The 15,921-nt window shown below is 38.8% G+C and overlaps 1 non-coding gene across 1 annotated transcript; it reads left to right on the forward strand.

Annotated features, from left to right (window-relative positions):
• Positions 1–13,353: 13,353 nt before the first annotated feature.
• On the forward strand, positions 13,354–13,460 carry LOC148754684 (U6 spliceosomal RNA). Its single transcript, XR_016020109.1, has one exon. It is a non-coding gene; the product is annotated as a U6 spliceosomal RNA (small nuclear RNA).
• The last annotated feature ends 2,461 nt before the right edge of the window (positions 13,461–15,921 follow it).

Here is a 15,921-nt window from a genome sequence, read left to right on the forward strand (position 1 = left end):
GCCAGAACTAGTTGGGCTGCAAATCTGTGTCTACGGTCCAAAGTTCTCAGAAAAGCAAATATTCTGTTCTTTTGATCTGACACTGCCACTGTTCCGCTTCTAGCACTGGGCAGGTGGGGGCGAGCTCTGGGAGGCTAGGGAGGGGGCGGCTAGTCTCAGTGCCTAAGGCTCCGTTCTCTGCTCGGCAGTGCGGGCTTAAACCACCGTTTTCAGCCTTTTTCCCTCAGTCTTTTCTCCGAGGTCTCTGCCGTGAGCGTTGGGTTCAGCCGTGGTATATGCTGTCCCCTCAGCCCTGTGGGCCATAAGCGGAGCCCTAGCAGTCCGAGTTCTTCCCTCTCCTGCAGCTGCGGTAGTTCCGGGAAGCAGCGAGCTCGGCGCACTGAGCCAGGTCTGCGTCCTGCGCCCGCGCGGCTCTGTCTCCGCGCACTTCTCCCTTTCCTCCTCCCTCCACTCGCGCGATTCTCCCACCTGTAGGTGATTTCAGTCGGTAGTGGGCCTCTTCGTCTTGCCTGTCTGCTGTGCAGGGAGTCCTTTGTGGAGTTTTTGTTGTTCGATTAGTTGTAAATCCCAGGGATGCTTTACAGAGGCTCACTTCATGCCGCCATTTTGATGACGTATCTAACCATTGTTTTAAATTCTGTATCTGGTGAATTGTTTGCCTCCATTTCATTTCCTTCTTTTCTGGAGTTTTCTCCTGTTCTTTCATTTCGGACAGATTTCTTTCCTTCTTCATTTTGGCTGCCTCTCTGTGTTTGTTTCTACATATTAGGTATATCTGCTATGTCTTCCAGTCTTGGCCAGGTGGCCTTATGTAGGAGGGGCCCTGTGGGGCCCAGTGGCACAGTCTCCCTGGTCACTTGCTCTGGATGCTCCAGGAGTGTCCCTTGTGTAGGTTGCATGTGCCTTCTTGTTATAGTTGAACCTTGATTGCTATTGGCATGTCAGTGTGTGGGAGTGACCCTCCGTTTGATTGAGTGTGGTGGTTGGCCACGTCCTCAGCTTGATGCTGAGCAGGATTTGCCCCAGTGGGCTCTAGTACCTACTGAGGCCACCCTTTAGGTGTGCCACTTGTGGGGCAATTGGGTGTTGCTCTGCTGTGGTCTGAAGCTCACCTTCAGGTATGTTTGCTCTGGGGCCTCTTGTGAGGGGCTGTGGTGCAGGCTCAGGTCACTGCCTGTGACAGCTTGGGGACTACTTGGTATGAGCTACAAAAATAACTGTGGTTGGTCACTGGCTGTGCTGGACCTGGAAGTGCACTGGAGAGGCCACACTGCAAACTGAGGATTGCTGCCACCAGTAACAGGCCTGGGGTAGCTCTGCAAAAAACTCAGGGCACCCCGAGGCCTGCTGCAACTTGCTGGCTCATGTAAGGCTCAGCCACTGACAGAACCTCCTGTGGTATTCCTTGGGTGAGGTGGTGTCTCGAGTCACCAGGGTGAAACAAGTTGTGTTCATCAGATTGATGTAGATTCTGGTTTGGTGCCAGTGCTGAGCCTGAAGCTACTCAGCAAAAGTCTCAGAGCACAGGTCAGTCTCTGCCTGCCTGGGGCCTGCAGAACCCTGAGAGGTGTGTAAGTAAGAGTGCAATGTGGGCAGGGCTGGCTGCCTGCCCAGAAAGTGCCTCCGGCATTGTATGATTTGGATGGTGCAGGGTTCCTGGGAGTGACCAGGGTGGAGTGAGCAGGCCAATGCAGATTCAGATTTGGCCTATGGGGGAGGGCTCAACACAGGAAAGATGGTGACTTCCTGCCAGCTGCATAAGGGAATTCTACACAGAGAAAATGATGATTATCCCTCCCCTTCTTGCCCTGAAGCCACACAAGTCAGTCACTCCCTCTATGTCTCTGATGCCTCCTGAGCTGCTGTCCCTCTGATGGATCCCTCTGAAGGGTGAGTGCTTGCGGGTGAGTGAGTCTGTGTTTGGGCCCTTTAAGAGGACATCTGGGTTTCCCACAGCCTTCTGTCTCACCTGGACAGTCAGAATCCCCACTGTTTTTGATAGCCAGATGTTGCATGGGCTCATCTTCCCAGCACCAGTACTCTGCGTTGTGGAACCCAGTGTGGGGCTGGGTTCCCTTGCTCCTTGGGAGGGACCTCTGCAGCTGAGATATCCCTCCCAATTTTCAACTGCCACATGCTGGTGTGGGTTCTGCCCATTCAGCAGAACCACCCTTCCTACCAGTCTCGATGTGGCTTCTTCTTTATAGCCTTAGTTATTAAACTTCTGTTCAGCTAGACTTCAGATGGTTCTCCAGGTTGCTTAGTCTACAATTTAGCTGTAATTTTACTGTGGTCATGGGAGGAGGCAAGTGCAGCGTTTATTCTGCCAATTTGGACCTCCTGGACATATATATTTTTCTCTTTGGTAAATTCCTAGAAATGGAATGGCTGGATTGTATGCTTAATTTTCATAGAAGTCCTCAACTATTTTTCAAGCTAATTGTATCATTTCATATTCTCAACAGCAGTGTATGAGAGGTGTAGTTCTTCATATCCTGACAAATATTTCATATGGTCAATCTTTTCAACTTTAGACATTCTTACAGACTTGTTTTGGTATTGCATTGTTGTTTTAATTTGCATTTCCCTAATGACTACTAATTTCCCTAATGACAAGTTATGTTGAACTTCTATTCATGTGATTTTTTTTGCCAGTGTCTGTATCTTTTTTGCTTATGTGACTGTTAAAACCATTTTCCTATTTTTTATTGGGTTGATTCCTTATTATTGTGTTTTGAGAGTTCATTATACATTACTAGTACAAGATCTTTATCAGATATGTGACTGGCAAATATTTTCTCCAAGACTGACTTGTCTTTTAACTCTCTTAACAGTGCCTTTCAAAGATCAGGTGCTTTTAATTTGGGTGAAATCTAATTTATCAATTTTATTTTATTAATAGATTGGGCATATTTATTGTATCTAAAAATTGATGAGCAATCCAAGTTAATAAACATTTTTCCTTTATTTTTCTAAAAGTATTATAGTTTTAGGTTTTACATTTAGTTTTCTGATACATTTTGATTAAATTTTTGTATGGTGTGAGGTATAGATAAAAATTTACTTATTTTTACATAGAGGTATCTAATTATTCCAGACTCAATTGTTGAAAAATATTAGTTTTAATCCTATAATCTTTCTTTATATCTTTGTATGTAATAACTTGTCAATACATATGCAATGTGTCTGTCCATTTCTGGACTTTGTTTTGTTCCACTGGCGTATTTCTATTATTATTCAAATACCACATTGTCTTGATTATTGTTGCTTTATAATAAGCCTGGAAATCAAGTAGTGTAAAGTTTCCAATTTTGTTCTTTTTAAAAGTTATTCCAGGGGCCGGCCCGGTGGCTCAGGTGGTTAGAGCTCCATGCTCCTAACTCCGAAGGCTGCCGGTTCGATTCTCACATAGGCCAGTGGGCTCTCAACCACAAGGTTGCCAGTTCAATTCCTCGAGTCCCTCAAGGGATGTTGGGCTCCGGACCCTGCAACTAAGATTGAACACGGCACCGCGAGCTGAGCTGCCACTGAGCTCACGGATGGCTCAGTTGGTTGGAGCGCAGGCTCTCAACCACAAGGTTCCCAGTTCGATTCCTCGACTCCCGCAAGGGATGGTGGGCAGCACCCCTTGCAACTAAAATTAAACACGGCACCTTGAGCTGAGCTGCCACTGAGCTCCCGGATGTCTCAGTTGGTTGGAGCGTGTCCTCTCAACTACAAGGTTGCTGGTTTCGACTCCCGCAAGGGATGGTGGACTGTGCCCCCTGCAACTAGCAATGGCAACTGGACCTGGAGCTGAGCTGCACCCTCTACAACTAAGACTGAAAGGACAACAACTTGAAGCTGAATGGCACCCTCCACAACTAAGATTGAAAGGACAACAACTTCACTTGGGAAAAAAATGTCCTGGAAGTACACACTGTTCCCCAATAAAGTCCTGTTGCCCTTCCCAATAAAATCTTAAAAAATAAGTTATTCCAGCTATTCTAGATTCTTTATATTTTTATATGAATGTTAGAATCATCCTGTCAGTACCTATAAAAAGCTTCTCTGGAATTTTGATTGAGATTGTGTTGAATCCATCAATGAATTTAGGAAGAAATGGCGTATTAATAATATTGAGTCTTCCAACTTATTAGCAAGGCATATATCTCCATTTATTTCACTAATTTCTCTTGGCAATGTTTTTAGTTTTTATTGTACAAATTTAATTTTGGTATAATTGTAAGTTCACATGCAGTTGTAAGAAATAACATAGAAAGATCCCAGTACATCCTTTACTCTATTTCCCCTAATGGTAATACTTTGCAAAGGTATACTATAACATCACAACTAGGAAATAGACATTGATACATCTACTGTGTTCAGATTTCACCACTTTTACATGTTGTGTGTGTGTGTTTTTAGTTATATGCAATTTTATTATGAGTGTAAATGTGTGTGATGACCACCATAGTCAAGATATAAAAGAGATCCATCACCACAAAGATCCCTCCTGTTGCCCCTTTATCATCACACTCACTTCCCTCTCCCCCCAATTCTATAACCTCTAGCAACCACTAATCTCCATCTCTATAATTTTGTTGGTTCTAGAAAGTTCTATAAGTGAAATCATATGGTATGTTATACATATAGTATATCATATGGTATCCTTATTGGGATTTTTTTCACTTAGCATAATTCCCTGGAGCTCCATCCAGGTTCTTGCATATATCAATATTTATTAATTTTTACCCAGAAATAAAACCACATAAATATGGACATAATTTTTGACAAAGAAGCTAAAAACATGCAATGGAGGAAAGACAGCCTCTTCAATAAATGGTGCTGGGAGAATTGGATAGCCACGTGCAAAGGAATGAAACTGGACTGCTATTTGTCACCATGTACCAAAGTTAATTCAAAATGAATCAAAGACTTAAGCATAAGACCTGACACAATAAACTGCATAGAAGAAAACATAGGTACTAAACTTATGGACCTTGGGTTCAAAGAGCATTTTATGAATTTGACTCCAAAGGCAAGTGAAGTAAAAGCTAAAATAAACGAATGGGACTATATGAAACTTAAAAGTTTCTGCACAGCAAAAGAAACCATCGACAAAATAAAGAGGCAACCAACTGAATGGGAGAAGAGTTTTGCAAACAGTGCCTCCGATAAGGGGCTAATATCCAAAATGTACAAGGAACTCATGCAACTCAACAACAAAAAAACAAACAAACCAATTGAAAAATGGGCAGAGAACCTGGAGAGGCATTTCTCCAAAGAGGACATACAAATGGCAAATAGACATATGAAAAAATGCTCAACATCACTAATCATCAGAGAAATGCAAATCAAAACCACAATGAGATATCACCTCACCCCAGTCAGAATGGTTATCATCAACAAGACAAATAGTAACAAGTGTTGGAGAGGCTGTGGAGAAAAAGGAACCCTCATACAGTGTTGGTGGGAATGCAGACTGGTGCAGCCGTTATGGAAGGCATTGTGGAGGTTCCTCAAAAAATTACGAATAAAATTGCCATATGACCCAGCAATCCCTCTCCTGGGTATCTACCCAAAAAGTCTGAAAACATTTATACATAAAGACACATGTGCTCCAATGTTCATTACAGCTTTGTTTACAGTGGCCAAGACATGGAAACAACCAAAATGTCCTTTGATAGATGAATGGATAAAGAAGTTGTGGTATATATACACAATGGAATACTATTCGGTGGTAAGAAAAGATGATATAGGAACATTTGTGACAACATGGATGGATCTTGAGAGTGTAATGCTGAGCGAAATAAGTCAGACAGAAAAAGCAGATAACCATGTGATTTCACTGATATGTAGTATATAAACCAAAAACAACAAAAGAACAAGACAAACAAATGAGAAACAGAAACTCATAGACACAGACAATAGTTTAGTGGTTACCAGAGGGTAAGGGGGTTGGGGGGTGGGAGATAAGGGTGAGGGGGATCAAATATATGGTGATGGAAGGAGAACTGACTCTGGGTGGTGAACACACAATGGGATTTATAGATGATGTAATACAGAATTGTACACCTGAAATCTATGTAATTTTACTAACAATTGTCACCCCAATAAATTTAAAAAATAAATTAAAAAAAAAGAAAAAAAAAAAAAATATATATATATATATATATATATATATATATATATATATTCGTTTTTTATGGCCAAGTAGTATTCCATGGCACCATAGTTTGTTTAACCATTCACCCACTGAAGGACATCTAGGTTGTTTGCAGTTTGGGGCTAGTATGAATAAAGCTGCAATGAGCTGCTTTAAGGGTTTTTCTGTGAGTATAAGTTTTCCAATCTCTGGGATCAATGCCTAGGAGTGCAATTGCTGAGTTTTAAGGTAATGCCATGTTCAGCTTTGTAGAACACTGCCATACTCATATCCAGTGTGGATGTATCACTTTACATTCCCACCAGGAATGGATGTGTGATCTAGTTTTTCTTTATCCTTGACAGCATTTGGTGGTGTCACTATTTATTATTTTAGTCATGGTGATAAGTATATAGTGATATCTTAATGTGGTTTGAATTTGTATTTCCTTGATGGCTAACGATGTTGAACATCTTGTCATGGCTTTTGCCACCTTTGGTTAAATGTATGTTCATGTCTTTTGCCTATTTTGTAATTGAGTTGACTTTTTGTTCTGTTTTACTTTACTGTTGAGTTTTGGGAGTTGTAAATATATTCTTTATACTTAGGTTTTTTTGGACATGTGGTTTGCAAATATAATTTTTTTCCAGTGGGTAGTTTGTGGTCTTCAGGGGTCTTTTGAAGTACAAAAGTTTTAAATTTTGATGAAGTTAAATCTATTAATCTTTCCTTTTGTTGATTGGGCTTTTGATGTCAAATCTAGGAACTGTTTGCCTAGCTCTAGGTACCAAAGTTTTTCTCCTATGTTTTTATCTAAAAGTTTTATAATGTTCCATTTTACATTTAAGAGCATGATTCATTTTAAATTAAAGTTTACATAAGATGTGATCTTTAGGTAGAGGTTTTTGTTTTCCTTATGGAAATTCCCTTTCTGGGAGTTTCTAAATTATGAATTCAATTTCTTTAATGGATTATAGAACTATTCAGAATGTCTATTTCATCTTGGTTGAGTTTTTAAAACCATTTGTTCTAGTTGCTGTATTTATGAGTGAAAAGTCATTCATATTCTCTTATCCTTCTACTGGATGCAGGATCTATAGTGATATCCTCTGTTTCATTCCTGCTATTGGCAATTTGTATCTTCTCTTTTTATCTTTATCAGTCTTATTAGAGGTTTATCAATTTTAATTATTTTTAAAGAACTTCTTTTCATTACTTTGTTCTATTTTCTTGTTTTAAATTTCATTGATTTCCCTAGTCTTCTTTATCATTTTATTTTTCCTGTTTGCTCTGGGTTTATTTTGCTTTCCTTTTTCTAGTTTCATGAAATAGAAACTTAAGTGATTGATTTGATACCTTTACTTGTTCCTAATAAAAACATTTAGCTCTATAAATTGCCCTTTGAGTACTTCTTCAGCTGCATCCCACAAATTTTGATCTGTTGTATTTTCATTTTCATTCACTTTTATAGGCCACTGATAACAACACTAGATAAAACAAGTACAATAAAACAAAACTACACAGACAAGTATCTCAAATGACCTCAGACATGAGAATCCTCCACAAAATTGTATCCACCAATGTATAAAACTAATTATGTACCACGACCAAGTGGATTTACTTCAGGTGTACAAAGCTTGTTCAACATTCAAAAATCAATTAATGTGATCCACTGTATTAACAGGCTAAGGAAAAAATGATTTAAGATACTCAGAAGAAAAAAGATAGTCTATTATATTTACTCATTCTGCTCTTCTTCTTTCCTTCCTAAAGTTCCAAACCTCCTTCTATCACAATTTCTTTCTGTTTAGACTTCATCCTAAAACCATCCTTTAATGATAATTTGGGGGAACCAATTCTTAGTTTCCCTTTGTCTGACAATGTCTTTATTTTACCTTCATTCCTAAAGAATATTTTCATGGAATGTTGAGTCTGTGGTGGACTAGCCCCAACTCGCACTGTTGGGTCGGGGTGGAGGCTCATATCACCCCCAAACCCCACTGCTGCTGCCCTGGTGGGGGAATCTGACCAGTGCTTCTACTGGGCAGGATATGAAAGGCTAGCTTCCTGCTTGGGCTTCACTGAACCTGGGGTGCAATTTTTTCCACTATGAAGATTAATGGCATTGCTGGATCATGTGGTGAGTTTATGTTTATCTTTATAAGAAGCTGCCAAAGTGTTTTTGCATAGTAGCTGTACCCTTTGGCATTTCCATCTGCAATGCATGAGAGTTTCAGTTGCTTCACATCCTCGCCAACACTTATAATATCATTTGGATTTCTGTATACTATATTAAAAAATAAGTTCTACTGTTATTTTTTTAATGTATAATGGGCCCTTAAGTTACAAGAGCAACAAAATTTGATCTACTCAGTAAACTCTAGTGTTGTTAGTAATAGTATGCTTTCAGAGAAAAAAAATGAGAAGGAACCGAAAGAAATCACCTGGACCTACTCTAATCATCCCTGTTCCCCTTTTTAAACAAAGTCAGGCCTAGAGATAGGTCCTGAGGATATGATTTGCTAAGGTCACTGAGTAAGTCTCTTTCCAAGATGGGAGTTGCAGCCAGATATTCCTGGTGTCTCATGTTTCTGGGTCTCATTTTCTCTTTTAGTGCATCTCTTTTGTTTTTAATTAAAATGTATTGGGGTGACTGGTCAACAACACTACATAGGTTTCGAGTGTACAATTCTGTAATACATCATCTATATATTGCATTGGGTGTTCACCACCCAGAATCAGTCCTCCTTCCATCACCATATATTATATTTGACTCCCTTAATCGTCTTCTACCATCTCCCTTCACGTCTTATCCTCTAAGTGCATCTCTTTATATGAATCTGCCTTTCTTTATTTTCTTACGTCATTGTCTTTGTGTGAAGCATTCTTTATCTATGTCTGTTTTTTTCAAGCTTATTGAGATATAGTTGACATACTGATGCGGTGTAAGTGTAAAGTGCACAACATGAAGATTTAATATACGTATTTATTGCAAGGTAGTTACCACAATAAGGTTACTGAACACCTCCATCACCTCAGATAGTTACCTTTTTCTATGTGTGTGCAGTGAGGACTTTTATATCTACTCTCTTCGCATCTTAAATATACTCTACTCTCTTATATCTACTCTCTTCGACTCTCTTACTATAGTCACCATGTTGTATCTTAGATCACCAGAATTTATTCATCTTATAACTGGAAGTTTGTGCCCTTGGACTACCTTCACCCATTCTCCCAATGACCCTGGCAACCTCCAATCTACTCTCTATTTGTATGAGATTGATTTTATTTCAGATTCCATATATAAGTGAGAACATAGAGTATTTGTCTTTGTCTGACTTATTTCACTTAGCATTATGCCCTAAAGGTCCATTCATATTGTCTCAAATGGGAGAATTTTCTTCTTTTTTTAAAAACAAAATGTTATTAGTTTCAGGCGTACGAAGCAATGTAATAGTTAGACAGTTACACCCCTCACAAAGTGATAACCTCCCTCCAAGTCTACTACCCCTCTGACATTGAATATAGCTGATACAGTACCATTGACTGTCTTCCCTATGCTCTACACAGCATCCTGTGAATACACACACACACACGCACACACGCACACGTGTGTGTGTATAATATTTAATTATAGTTGACATTCACTATTATTCTACTTCAGCTTCTGGTGTATAGCGCAGTGATTAGGAAGCTACACAGTCTATGAAGTGATCCCCCTGATAAGTCCAGTACCCATCTGGCACCCTACATAATCTTTACAACATTACTGATTATATTCCTCATTCTGTATTTCATATCCCCGTGACAATATTGTGAGTACTAATTTGCACTTCTTTTTGTGACTGAATAATATTTCATTTTAAATGTATATACCAGTTTCTTTAATCATTCATTCCTCAACAGACACTTAGGTTGTTTCCATATCTTGGCTATTATAAATACTGTTGCAATAAACATGGGAATGCAGATATCTCTTTGAGATAAATTTATTTCCTTTGGATATATTCCCAAAAGTGGGATTGCTGGATCATATGGTAGTTTTATTTTTAATTTTTTGAGGAACCTCCATACTGTTTTCCATGGTGGCTGTACCAATTTACATTCGCATCAACAATGCATAAGTGTTCCCTTTTCTCTTCCAGGACTTACTTTCTTTCTGATAATAGCCATTCTAATTGATGTGAGACAATATCTGATTTCCCTGATGATTTGTGATGCTGGCCATTTGTATGTCTTCTTTGGAAAAATGTCTATTGAGGAACTTGATCATTTTTTAATCAGATTATTTGTTTGTTTACTAGGGAGTTTTATGAGTTTTTTATATATTTTAGATATTAACCATTTATCAGATACATGATTTGTAAATAATTTTCCCATTCTGTAGATTTTTTCATTTGATTGATCATTTCTTTTGCTATACAGAAGCTTTTGAGTTTGAAGTAGCCCCACTTGTTTACTTTTATGTTTATTGCTTGTCCTTTTGGTGACATATCCAGAAAATCATCACCAAGACCAAAGTCAAGGAGATTCCCCCTATGTTTTCTTCTAGGAGTTTTATAGTTTCAGGTCTTACATTTAAGTCTTTAACCCATTTTGAGTTAATTTTTGTGAATGGTGTAAAATAAGGGTCCAGTTTCATTCTTTTGCATGTGGATATCCAGCTTTCCCAACACCATTTATTGAAGAACCTATCTTTTCCACATTGAGTATTCCTGGCTCCGTTGTCAAATATTGGTTGATTGTACGTGTGCTGGTTTGTTTCTTCACTCTCCATTCTCTATGTCTTTTTCTGTCTTTTTCTCTCTTTATGTCTCTAAAGAGGTGACAGCTTTTGATTTTACTGTAGTGTCAATGTATTCAGCTCTCCAGTTTTATCAAAGTCATCTTAAACTATATTTTTAAAGCATATCTAGATTGAAGGGAATAATATTGTTGACTTGTTCATATTTTGAGATCATTGAGTATGATATGGAGAGGAAATCCAACTCTAATTCATAAAATGAATCACTATTCTCTCATAATTTATTACAGAGAAAAATTCTTACATCCCAATTTACATATATTTGGCTCCATATTTAATGAGGGAACCCTTGAAAGTCTAATTCAGAATAAGTTTAGCAAAAAAGTGGAAGTTTAGCAAAAAAGTGGAAGCTGGGGCCGGCCCGGTGGCTCAGGCGGTTAGAGCTCCGTGCTCCTAACTCCGAAGGCTGCCAGTTTGATTCCCACGTGGGCCAGTGGACTCTCAATCACAAGATTGCCTGTTTAATTCCTCGAGTCCCGCAAGGGATGGTGGGCTCTGCTCCCTGCAACTAAGATTGAACACGGCACCTTGAGCTGAGCTGCCGCTGAGCTCCCAGATGGCTCAGTTGGTTGGAGCACATCCTCTCAACCACAAGGTTGCCGGTTTGACTCCCACAAGGGATGGTGGGCTGCGCCCCCTGCAACTAGCAATGGCAACTGGACCTGGAGCTGAGCTGCGCCCTCCACAACTAAGACTGAAAGGACAACAACTTGACTTGGAAAAAAAAGTGGAAGCTATCTCATTTGTTCACATCTATAAAGAAAATAAATGATTCCTTACAACTCCTTTAAACTGTGTGATGTCAAATTTGGTAACCACTTCTCTCCTGAAATTAAAAAAATCTGGAGACATAAAATGTTGAAATTTGGGCTTCTTACTAAACCACATTGCTAAGGGTTCATATTCTACCTTTGGACCATAGTTCCTAGAAATATTCTGATAGGGGACCAATGAGCTTCCCTTCAGAGGAGTAGATGAGTGAGGGCTATGCGAAGCATTGAAGAGAATTTGTGAGCACAAACCAAATTCTCCATTTCTTGTGGTTGTGGATTCAGACCCTAAAGCACCACTGTCTGAGTCACCTTGGGCAAATCATTTTTCTTCTCAGAGATTCAGAATAGAGCTTAGTGCTCTTTTTGTTTTCACCTGTAAGATGGGATGATAATACTTGGATTTTTCATAAGGTTGTTTGGGGGAGCAAAACCACATAACAAGTGCAATGGTGTGTGTGTGTGTGTGTGTGTGTGAGTGCTCGTGCACGTGTGTGTGTTCAAATGTTCTCCATATGATGCCCATGTGGTGTGCCAACTCGTATTTCTACGTCGAGAGTGTAATTGCTATAGCCAGATTTAATCATGACTTTCTGATACATGAGCTTCATTTCACAGAAGGGGCCATGTGACTGTAAATGGCTGGTTGATAAATCTCTGTGAAAGGAGACAGGCCAGGCTGAAGCCCCTTGATATAGGGGAAATGGCTCTAAAGTCCAATTGCTTTGGATAATACTCATGGAGTATTTCTGCTGCGTCGTCTTGCCATATGACAGGTCTTCTGGAAATGCGAGTACGCCATTTACTGAAATGCACTCTGGTCTGGTCCTTGGGAATTTCCCACCCTGGACTTTCTCTGTCTATGTTGTTACTGCCGAGGAAGCTGTACCTGAGATACACATATAATACTGTGATCTACTTTAGTGACACTGAAGACCCAGAGAGAACTTCCAAGGATTCAAAAACAAGATGGTTGGGAGACAGGAACTCCAGCCTCGTCCAGGTGCAGGCTCAAGAAGGCTTTTGTGCACATGGTATGGTTTCAGGGACATCTGGCAACATAATCAGCCACTGTCTCCCCTCCTCTAGCAAGTATCAACTTCTTTCAGTTTTGAAGACACTAAAAGAGGGTTTCCCACAAGGAAAACCCCACTCTAGCTTAGAATTTTATGTTAAGAATTGAACTCCAAAAGGGGATCAAATATATGGTGATGGAAGGAGCACTGACTCTGGGTGGTGAACACACAATGGGATTTATAGATGATGTAATACAGAATTGTACACCTGAAATCTATGTGACTTTACTAACAATTGTCACCCCAATAAACTTTAATTAAAAAAAATTAAAAAAAAAAAAAAAGAATTGAACTCCAGTTCTGAATAGGAGTGAAGATAATGGAAAGCACTTTTCCCACCAGCACCTTCAAACTCATCATGTCTTCCGTACTTCAACCTGTTCCTCTTAGCAACTCACCCGAGTCTCTAAACTCTATGGAGCCCACTCAAATTCACCTCTATATTGTTTAACATTTCGAACTTTGAGAAGTATTTTAATTTGCTTAAGCTCATCTGATTCCTACTTCGGAACTGATACAGTCATCCCAATTTTATAAGTGAGGAAACAATTTGCTGACATATTAAAAGATTTGCTCGTGCTCGCTTTGGCAGCACATATACTAAAATTGGAACGATACAGAGAAGATTAGCATGGCCCCTGCGCAAGGATGACATGCAAATTCGTGAAGTGTTCCATATTTTTAATAAAAAAAAAAGAAGAAAAAAAAGAAAAAAGATTCGCTCAGGATAACACAAGTAGAAAGTGAGAGAGGAAAGGGAACCCAGCATCTTTCACCCATAAGTTTAGACTTCCTCACTCTGGGACCCCACTTCTTTTCACCTCCATGTCTAATCAGTCTCCAGATTCCATCATTTCTTCTTTTGCTATAACTCTTGAATTTTTCCCTTCCTACCATTTCCCATGGCCACTCCTTTTCCAGTTCTTTATCACTTCACCTGCATGGGTTCAGTGGCCCATTACGGATGACACTGACAATTGAGTTGCTACCATCCTGCTCTGAAATCTGACTTTTAGCTATATCTGGAATAGATCGCATCACCTATTTAGAGGCATACATGCCCTAAAAGTCTGGTTGCCTGTTTTCTCCTTCTCGTATTGCTCACACTGAAAATACATACATAATATACATATGTATCAAACTATATATACGAGTGTGTGTGTGTGTATACACTGAGGGTGCCAAAAAATGTATACACATTTTAAGAAAGGAAAAAAACTGTATTAAATTGTAATGCTCAATATATACTAATAACAAAAGATGAATACAAATCATGTGTATACATTTTTTTGGCATCCCCGGTATATACGAGTACATATAATATGTGGTTTTCATTTATCAGATATCTATGTAGAGATTGTGGTTATAGAAATGAAAAAAAGGCCGGAATGGCTAAATGATGACCACAAAGGTACAGTAGGGAGTGTTTCCTTTTGAGTCATTCTGAGCCTTTGGTCTGTGATAGTGGCTTAGTCAGTGAGCAGTTTTATGTCTCTCTCCTTATGCCCAGCCCCATTTCAATTTTGAATTTTCTTAGTATCAGTTAACTTACTTCTCTTTAAAAGCCATTTTGTAATAATATGTCATTTATATGTAAACTTATGACCTTTTCTTGTTTGCCATAAAAGAATGCTCATTGGTATGTATCAGCGGAAATATGGTTTTTATCATTCTACTAAGAGGTAAAGAGTCACTAATATGGTGTCTAAGTCCTAAAAGACTTTAATACTTCTTTGCTTATCTTTGATCAATTTGGTTATAGAACTCTAATTATATAAAAAATGTAACTATCATAATGTCAACCACATTTAACCTTCTCGATATCCCATGATTCTTTGCACTGAGGGTGCAAGGCTAGGTCTTTGCTGACTGCTCGATAACTGAATGAGTGATTATTCTCCTTGTTAATGGACAATGATATAGAAAACTCTTCCATATGTACAGAATATTAATGAGAAGCTGCACAAGCTGAGATAAGACTATAAGATGCTGCAAGCAATCACTTATAAGGCCATTATAAAAATATTACTCGTCAAGGATTTAGCCAGACTGGGGGTCTCTGTGTAACGAATGAGGAGGAAAAGGGAGAGACACACTCTTACCCACATGAATAACTGAGTAATTTGCAAACAACATTTCTTCAATGGTTATTATTGAGTTTTCTACTTAATTTTTTAAAAATAAACTTTGTGAGATGGCATTGCAGATTTTGACATGAGGAGGGGAAACTTCTTGCTCTTCCTTCTCAACCTTTTTAATGCTTTCTGTGCGAGGTACAGTGTGTCAAGCATTTGTTCTTCAAGAAAAATGCCACCCAGATGACTGCTAAAGAAATTTCAACCAACCCCCCAAAATTGGCCCATCCATAGCACTCTTATTTTCCTCAATTTTGTTTTCAATTTTGGGTATTATCTCTAATTGGAAAATTTACGAAAGTCATTGTAGTCTGCATTTTTGGATGACATACTAAAAAAGGGGGAATATTCATTGGATGTTGTTTAATTCTCCAGTTCAATTCACTTAGGCTCTGTAAATAGAATCTGAGTCAGTTTTAATAAACACATGGAATGTCACAGCCTCAGGGGCTGAGAGATCATCTAAGCCTGTTGTTCTCAATTGAGTATCGTGGAGACCCCTTTTAAAAGGGGAAAGATTCTTACTGATCTCAGTGTTAACTTAAATTCTTTTTAGAATGCTATTAAAATAAGAATGTAATCATAAAAATGGAATGTGTAATGTAATATGTAATATATTTACATATATTAATATATTAAGTAATACGCATAAAACTAGGTATAAACTCCTTATAGGTAGAATGTGTGTGATGATTCCCTTCTCCCACCCTTTTCTTCTGGTCAAAAAGGACACCTGCATTGTATACAGGGCCTTTGTTTGGCAAGAACACATCTTTTGTCTAACGTGTCCATGTTTGTGGGGGTTTGTCTAGCTTTTAACAATTACAACAACACTCTACTTGGTTTCCATTCAGCTGTTAACACAAACATATAAATGGGCAGAAAAATAGCATGGCAGTCCTGGATCATAAGACTACACCTTGGAAACTTTTAAATACATTATCATGGAAATGAAAACACAAAATTAAAATATTCTAATAACAATGGACAAACCATTTCCCCTAATATA

Source organism: Rhinolophus sinicus, chromosome 18 (genome assembly GCF_057876585.1).
Source record: "Rhinolophus sinicus isolate RSI-liver-muscle chromosome 18, RSI-T2T, whole genome shotgun sequence".
Taxonomy (NCBI): domain Eukaryota; kingdom Metazoa; phylum Chordata; class Mammalia; order Chiroptera; family Rhinolophidae; genus Rhinolophus; species Rhinolophus sinicus.